Genomic DNA, 9294 nt, shown 5'->3' with positions numbered 1-9294 from the left:
TAGCTACTCAGAAGGTAGAGATCAAGAGGACCGAAGTTCGAAGACAACTGGGGCAAATAGTTTGCGAGACCCTATCTCAAAAAACCCTTCACAAAAAAAGGGCTGGTTGTGTGGCTCAAGGTGAAGGCCCTGAGTTCAAGCCCCAGTACCACGAAAAAAAAAAAAGTGACTTCTGGGGAGAAAATATTTGCCAGCTATACATCAGACAAAGGACTGATAACCAGAATATATAGGGAACTTAAAAAACTAAATTCTCCCAAAACTAATGAACCAATAAAGAAATGGGCAAGTGAACTAAACAGAACTTTCTCAAAAGAAGAAATTCAAATGGCCAAAAAACACATGAAAAAATGCTCACCATCTCTAGCAATAAAGGAAATGCAAATTAAAACCACGCTAAGATTCCACCTCACCCCTGTTAGAATAGCCATCATCAGCAACACCACCAACAACAGGTGTTGGCGAGGATGCGGGGGCGGGGGGGGGGGGAAGGAACCCTCTTACACTGTTACAAGGGGATTGAACTTTGATCACAAGATAAAAGTGAGTGCACACAAGGGAGATATGAGGATAGGTAAGACACCTAAAAAATTAGCTAGCATTTGTTGCCCTCAACACAGAGAAACTAAAGCAGATACCTTAAAAGCAACTGAGGCCAATAGGAAAAGGGGACCAGGAACTAGAGAAAAGGTTAGATCAAAAAGAATTAACCTAGAAGGTAACACACACGCACAGGAAATCAATGTGAGTCAATGCCCTGTATAGCTATCCTTATCTCAACTAGAAAAACGCTTGTTCCTTCCTATTATTGCTTATACTCTCTCTTGAACAAAATTAGAGATAAGGGCAAAATAGTTCTTGCCGGGTATCAAGGGCACATATGAATTATAAAAAAATAAATAAGCAAAAAAAAAAAAAGAAGAAGCTCTTTGTCTTAGTGGAGTTCTTCACACATAAGGCAGGCCTTCGATTGTTGTTTACTGAGTTGCAAAGCACTCGCCTCTTCCCCACCTCAAAAAGCTGGGCTGCCTCCTGACTCACAAAGCCCCATCTTACTCAGCCACCCCCCCACCTTTGTTTCCCCTTCTTTAAAAGAGCCCTCGCCTCCACTGGAGCCATGGTAGCCTGTAGAAAAAGGTGTTCTATGGAACAGCACAATGTTCCAAACTCTCCTTAGTCTGTCTCCTAGAGCAAAGTCGATACTAAGACTTGGACTGTTTGTTTCTGAGAACCAGGCCACGCATCTCAAACCACAGCTGCCACCATGGGCCTACCTTTCTCACCTGTGCCTCTTCCAGTGCACGAATTGCAAGGTGGGCATTCAGCCCTACCTTCTGAAGTCTTTTCCCCTGGCCTCCACAGCCCCTAGCTCCATCTGATCCTCCTAGCCCCCCAACCCTCCCTGCCCACAAGCATCCCTTTTAAACACACACAGCCCTGAGACTTGCAAGGTGGGTCAGCTCCATCTTTTCCCTGAGGGGTGCTGGCTGGAGATCTCCTTGGCTGCATTTGTCAGCAGTTTTTGTCAATGTAGATACAATATTTGAGAGTGGTAGATCTGCCTTTTTCATCCTCTATGATCTTTTCCACGGGTTCAGCATGGCACTCACTAATTTTGAGTTCATGAGACTGGGTGTAACTAACTCCACCAGCCCAACTTTGCAAGGGACCAATTTGCCTGACCAATAGAAAAGACAGACCCTCAAATACTGGGTGAGAAGGAGGTCCCCGTGGGAGTTTAGTCAAGCCAATTAAGTTGCCTTCCACCCAACAACCTCCTGGCAGGGAACTGAGTTAGTGCAAGAGGGTTCTTGTGCCATTAACTGTGTCACCTTGAGTCAGCCAAATTCTCTGAGTTTCAGCTATAAAATTAAAGTCACTGTCCTGAGATGATCTTCTAGCTCTCACAGACTGTCACTTTAGATGTAGAGTCACCCATGCTGTGGGGAGGCAAGTCACTGTGGTATCCCCTGTCTTTCCTCATTAATAAGATTATAAAGATGAAACCTGATTAGAAATAACATCAAGAGCAACCTTGGCTGATTAATTAAAACATCTAACACTGAACAGGGAGGGTACATCCTGGTTGCCAGGCAACCAGCTTTGGTCTTTGTTGGCAGAGGGGCAGTGCTAGGTCACGTTTTTTAAGCTGTGATTGATGGACTACCTTTGACCTTCTTCTGACCCTGCCATTATGTGGAGTTGTAACTAAGCCACCCTCACAAGAGTGTAGAGACACTCCTGCTTCCTCCCTGTCCCCATAGTTTTCAGGCTAGAACATGGAGCCTATTTCTTGTTCTGTAGGAACAGCTCTGCCCATATTCCTGTTGTATGTGTATGCATGTTGCTAGCTGATACTTGAAACTATGAATGTAGCCTCCCCCCACTTCAAGAATTTTTCACCCATTTGTCCCTCAGAGCTTATCCCTGCCCTGGACAGAGTCCCCCTGTCAGAAAAAAACCCAAAAATTTCAAGCACAGATGCTCCTCAGCTTTTGCACGATGGGGTTACAGCTGATAAAACCATTGTAAATTGAAAAAAATCCTAAGTTGAAAGTGAGTTTATACAACAATAATATGATAATAAAAAAAACCAGGAAAGCGAGTTTCATACACCTAACCTAAAACAGATTTAGGTAAATATTTATATGACAAGTTTCCTTCATTGCTGTGGGGCCAGAAAAGAGAGGAGAGACCAAGGGCAGTGAAAAGGGACTTGAAGTCTGAGAAATGCCATGTCTCCTCCAGACCAAGCTCCATTTATCACCAGCACCAATGGCCTCCAAGCCAGTGCCCAGTTGTCTTCAGCCCTTCGTGAAGAGCTGGCAGGAACTGACATAGGCTTGCAGTCAGAGGGCTGGCCTTTCCTCTGGCCTGCTTAAATGGACAACTCCCCGTACAGCAGCCCTGGACCTTGCTGACCACCTAGGAGCACTACCCAGAGCTGAAGTTTTCATCAGTACCAGAGTGGTGAAATACAAGCTCAAGCCCAAGGTGAGAAGACGTGGCAGAGTTAAAAACCCTCCACTGAGCCAGCACGATGGTGGAACACACACACACACATGCACATTCACACATGCACGTGCACACAGAGTCCCTGACCTTTTCTCCATTTTCCTTACCACCCTCCTTCAACCTGTCCTTATTTACAGCTGATCTCCTTTCATCTACTCTTGTCCCTTCTATCCATTTTCCACACAGCAGCCGCAGTGATAAAAACATGGTAAAAACCACGTTATACAGACCATGCCTCTCTGTAGAGGCTCCTGGCCACACTAAGGCTAGAACCCAAGTCCTCTCCCTGCCTGCAAGGTGTGGTCTGGAGCCTGGACACTTTTTTGCTTCCTCCAGGCCCTGCCACCACTCTCACCATGTTCCAGAAATATTGACTTTCTGGACCAGGCTACATCAGGCCAAATTCTTCCCTTCCCCAGGGCCTTTGTATCAACTATTCTCACTGCCTGGGAAGCTCTTGCCTTGGCTGTTCATACAACTGACTCCCTTTTACTGCTCAGATCTCAGCTATGGTCATTATTCCCTGCCTGCTTAGTCTACAACAGTCATTCCTTCTATTCCCTGTCCCATTTCCTTTACAGCATTTATCACAATCTGTAATTATCTTGTTTATATATTTTATATGCCATATTACATGTTATAATGCTTACATTATAACAATTACATTATAATAATATATTTACATACATTTTTTATTTTATTATTAGTGTCTCCCATCAGAACAAAAGCTCAGAAGGCTGGGTGTAGTGGTACATGCATGTAATCCCAGCTACTCAGGAAGGGGAATTAGGGAGGGTTGTGATTTGAGGCCAGGCTGGACAAAAAAAAAGTTATCAAGACCCCCATCTTGACAAATAAGCTGGGCACAGTGGTGCATAACTAGAATCCCAGCTAATGGGGGAAGCATATCCCAGCTAATGGGGAAAGGAATAGCAGTTCAAGGCCAGTCTGGGTAAAAATGCAAGACCCTATCTGAAAAATAGCTAATGCAAAAAGGGCTGGGAGTGCAGTTCAAACACAAAGTCCTGAGTTCAAACACCAGGACCACCAAACTACAACATCAATAAAACCACTAGCCAAACAACAATAACCAACAACAACAAAAAACAACAAAACAAGCTCAGCAAGGTCAGGAGGCAATCTACCTTCCTCACAGCTTAATCCCAGTGCCCAGCTCATTGCATGATACAAATTAAATATGCAAGAAATATTTGTTGAAAAAAAGAATGATTGCATATAACCACCCAGAGACGTAATGCCACACTCACGTAGCACTTACTATGTGCCAGGTACCTCTTCTCACTCTTCCTGAAGATTAACTCATTTGGCTGTCACAGAACTCTATCAGGCAGGTGTTATTGTGAGCCCCAGCTCGGAGTGAAGGAAACAGGCACAGAGTGGTTAACTAACTCCTCTGAGGCCACTCAGTGTGCTGGCTAGACATATTAGTTTGCTAGAGTGTCTATAACAAGATGCCATAGACTGGATGGCTTAGACCAAGTTGTCTTCTCATGGTCCTGGAGACTGGAGCCAGCAGAATAGTTTCCTCTGAGGCCTTTCTGCTTCATGTTCAGATGGCCACTCTCTCATTGCCTCTTCTTCACCTGGGTCCTGCTGGCTGTCTGTGTCCTAAACTTCTCTTCCTACAAGGACATCATTTGATTTGGTGAGGACCCACTAGTGGTCTCATACAAACACCATCATCTCTTTACAGGCCCCACCTCCCAAACAGTCATGTTCTGAGATGTTGCAGTTAAGGTCTCAACATATGAATTTTTGGAGGGTGGGTGGAGGTCAAGGGTCATAGTTCAGCCCATAGCAGAGGGCTGGCACTGAACCTCAGTTGTCTCTGTGCAGAGCTGTGGTTGTAACCATCATGCTATGAAAACTCTGAACAAATGACAACATATTTAGCACATTTTTAGCTTCCTGGTGTGGCAGATACTCAGCTGCCCATTCAGTATCCATCTTTCCATGCCCCTCTCCCCATCCTGCCCTTTTCTTGCCAAGAAACCTGGCTTGGGTTCAGTGAGGCAGTGTGGTCAGCTCCAACACTAAGACAGTCTGGTAACTCCACTCCTGTTTGCTATGGACTGGCTTTCTCATTTTTCTGCCTTGGGGTGGCATGGAGGAAGGTTGGAGGTTGACCTGTGAACCGACTCTGCCCAACGAGAGGCCAGAAGTTGCCTTGGGCGTCTTGCACTTCTACAGGAGATAGGTAGTTCCCTCTCGGTGGGTTCTGTGACCTTGTTCTGCACTTGCCACAGCCATCTTGGCACTGTGGAATGAGGAGTAAGAGGAGAAAAGCCCAAAAGCTCAGGAAAGTAGACTAGAAACAGCAGGGATGGTAATCAGGATGCCACTGAGCTGATGAACCAAACTGGTATCACTGCTTTCAGACATATTGTTGTAAGAGATCACTAAATATCTCTATGCAACTGTTTTTCTTTTTTTTTTTTTTAACAACAGCTTTATCGAGATAAAATTTAACTTTGGCACCATAAAATTCTCCCATGTTAAGTGTACAATTTTAGTAAGTTTACAGAGATGTGCAAACACCATGACAATCTAGTTTTAGAACATTCCCATCATGCACTTCGCAGTGAATCCTTGTTCCTTGGTCACAGGCAGCCGTTAACTTCCCTTCTGTTCCCACAGATGAGTCTTGTCTGGACATTTCATAAAGAACTCTTGTTTTGTAGCTTTACATATTCATACTACCCATGACATGGATACGCAAGGGATAAGGAAACCCACACCTCTGGTAGCAATAAGAGTGAAGGGGAAAGGTCGCCAACCACAGGTAGAATGAAGGGAGAGCCCTTCGGTCTGTGCCAGTTTGGGTTCCAGTTCTGCTAACTACTATGCACCTTTTGGAAAATTTTAAACTCTCTGAGTTGATTGTTCTCATCCAAGAAATGAGAGGATCCTAGTGAAAGATTTTCACAGCTCCCTTCCTGCTTTAAGATTCTAGATGGGCATGGTGATACATACTTGTAATCCTGGCTCTTGAGAGGCCGAGGCAGAATAATTAAGGGCTTGAGGCCACCATGGGCTACACAGCAAGACTCTGCCTCAACAAAACAAAACAAACAAAAAAGCCAGGCACCGGAGGCTCACTACTGTAATTCTAGCTACTTGCAAGCCTGAGATCAGGAGGACTGAGGTCAGGGCAAAATGGTCAGGAAGCTCCCATCTCAACAAATCATGAATGTGGTGGTGGGCACTGTCACTCCAGTTACTATGGGAAGCATAAAATAGGAAGATCGCCATCCGGGCTGGCCCAGGCAAAAAGTGAGACCCTCTTTAAAAAATATTTAGAGAAAAAAGGGGTAGCCAGCCTGCCCTGAGTTCAAACCCCAGTACTGACAAAAAACAAAACAACAAACAAAAATAAACGAAAACAAAAAAGGACTGGGGGACATGAATCAAAAAAATGGAACATTTGCCTAGCAAGCACAGGCTCAGAGTTCAACCCTCGGTTCTTTAAAACAAACAAAAACCCTGAGGTACTTTCCTGAGAAGTTAAAGCAGTATTTGAGTTATTTCAGACAAAATTCTGGATCCTGCAGCAAAAACTTAAAAGCACTCCACCCTCTGTAAATGCAAGCAGTCATCTTAAGGTGGCCAGGTCTAGTAACTAGAGAAGCAAGTGTGTTGTGTGGTTCTGTCAAGGAAAAAGATCGGTATTGGGCAGGAACGTCATTATGGACAGAAAAAAATGGATGGATGCTACAACAGTGTCATGTTGGTGGGTACGGTAGCACACATCTATAATCCCAGCTAGTAGGGAGACTGAGGTGGGACGATCTGGAGTTGGAAGACCACCCTGGGTAACATAGTGAGACCCTATCACAAACAAAACAAAATAAAACCTGGCTATGTAGTTCAATGGTAGAGCACTTGCTTTGCACGTGGAAAGCCTGAGTTGTATTCCCAGCACTGGGGAAAAACATGTCATGTTTATTTGGACCTCTTGTCAGAAGCCAGGGCAAAAAGTGCTCAGAATACATTCCACATATGGCCCGTCTGAGTGCCTAGACAGGAGCATTTACTTTCTTTGCAAAACAGATACTATGAACTGGACTGTGTAGAGGGGTCATTCATCATTGTAGAAAACAGGCATCTTTACCCTTGAAAGTTTTCTTCTTACTATGGAGTTTTTAAAGGCATATTGAAGTTATGAATAAAAAGACTATTCTGGGGTGGTGAGGCTGTTTTGCATACATGCATAAAATTATGAAACTTTACGTTGCAACAAAAAGCAGTTTTACCTAATGCTAATTTTAAAATTAAAATAATGAGTCCTTATCTTTTAGAGGTACATAGTGAAATATTTGTGAATGAAGTGATAACAATATCTAGCATTGCTTCCAAATAACACAGGAGGGGGACAGGTGTCGGGGTACAGATGAAACAAGATTGACTAGGAATTGATCACAGGTTTCTTCTATTACTCTCCAGGGGCTCATTATGCTCTCTTCCCTCTTTTTTTAATCTGTTCAAAGATTTTCATCATAAAAAGTTAAAAATAAAAAGCTTTGGTGAGCAAGAATAAAGTTGGTTCCTGCTTGCATGCTTAAAATAAGCTTATTTCTGGTTTCCCATCTCTCTAAGGTAAGGAGTTTTCTACACAGGCAAAATGATAGGATGGCATATCCTCTTTATAACTTCTGCTAAGATGTGAGAAGGGGTTTTTATGGGTCCAATCCAACTGGCTGACTACATTTGAAAATTATCTTTTATCAAATCAGAATTAATAGCTATCACTTATTGAGCATCTGCTTGTAAGATAGTCATGAAAATAATCTTTCCAATAATAGATCTCAAGACGTCTCCTCTCAAAAACGTTATTCTCGTGTTATGAAGGAGAATCCCAAGTCATAGAGGGGCAGGTTGCGTGTCTAACAGAGTGAGTGGGAATACTTTATTTTTTATTAGGATATACTCATTGTACATTGTAGATTGGTTAGATTGCCCCCACTGTCTCCCTCGAGCCCCATCCCACCCCACTTAAAGCAATTGCAAAGGGTTTCTTTGTTCTATTCATATATGAAGTACATCAACCATATACCCTCACCTTGATCTTCTTCATTCACCTCCCCACTCCAACAGGGGACCCACACACACACTGTACCTGTTTTACAGTCCAGTCTTTCATTATTAATATTTAAGTCGATGTTACAAGGAGTTTCTCAATATGTCCCTGCTGCGAATATCCATACTTTTGTTTGGTTTGTTCAACCCCTTCCATTACTTTCCCTTGCCCTTTTACCTCCCACCCTTCATTTTTCTACAGCTTTCAATACACATCCTTATATCCTCTACCTTCACATCTTATGTTATGTGAGATTACTGATGCTCTGTCATTTTCTTTCCCATTCCCTCTTTCCCTAAGTTCCACAGAGTAGTTCCACTGTTACAAACATGTTCTATATCTGAGTTTGTATATGATCATGCTTGTTTTGTGTATATGTTTATCTTTGGATCTATTTTCCACATGTGAGAGAAAACATGGGGCCTTTTTCTCTCTGAACCTTACTTACTTCACTTAACATAATGACCCCCAATTACATCCATTTACCTTCAAACCACATGTTATTATTCCTTATGACTGAGTAAAACTCCATTGTGTATATATACCACATTTTCTTGATCCATTCTTCAGTTTTAGGGCATTTGGGTTGTTTCCAAAGCTTGGCTATAGTGTTACGATGAACATCAGTGCACAGGTGTCCCTATTGTATTCTGACTTATGTTCCTTAGGGTAGATGCCCAGGAGTGGTATCACTGGATCATATGACAGTTCCAGCTCTGGTTTTTTGAGGAATCTCCATACTGCTTTTCCATAGTGGTTGTACTAACTTGCATTCCCACCAGTAGTGTATGAGGGTTCCTGTTTTGCTGCATCCTTGCCAGCATTTGCCCTTGAATGTGGCCACTCTAACAGGGGTGAGATGAAATCTAAGTGTTTTGATTTGCATCTCTTTTATAGCAGGGAAGTTGAACACTTCTTCATGTATTTACTGACCATTTGTACCTCTTCCTTTGAAAAGTCCCTGTATAATTCATGTGCCCATTTCTTCATTAGGGTGTGATTCACACTGGGGATTGAGAAAACTGGATATCCATATATGGAAGACTGAAACTAGATCCTTGTCTTTCACCCTAAACTAATATCAACTCAAAGTGAGTCAAAGACCTTAATATAAAGCCCGAAACTTTGAAACAAGTCCAGGAAGCAGTAGGAAATACACTGGAACAGATAGGTATGGGGAA

This window comes from Castor canadensis, chromosome 9 (genome assembly GCF_047511655.1).
Source record: "Castor canadensis chromosome 9, mCasCan1.hap1v2, whole genome shotgun sequence".
NCBI classification, from domain to species: Eukaryota; Metazoa; Chordata; class Mammalia; order Rodentia; family Castoridae; genus Castor; species Castor canadensis.
Note: the sequence above shows the minus strand (reverse complement) of the source record.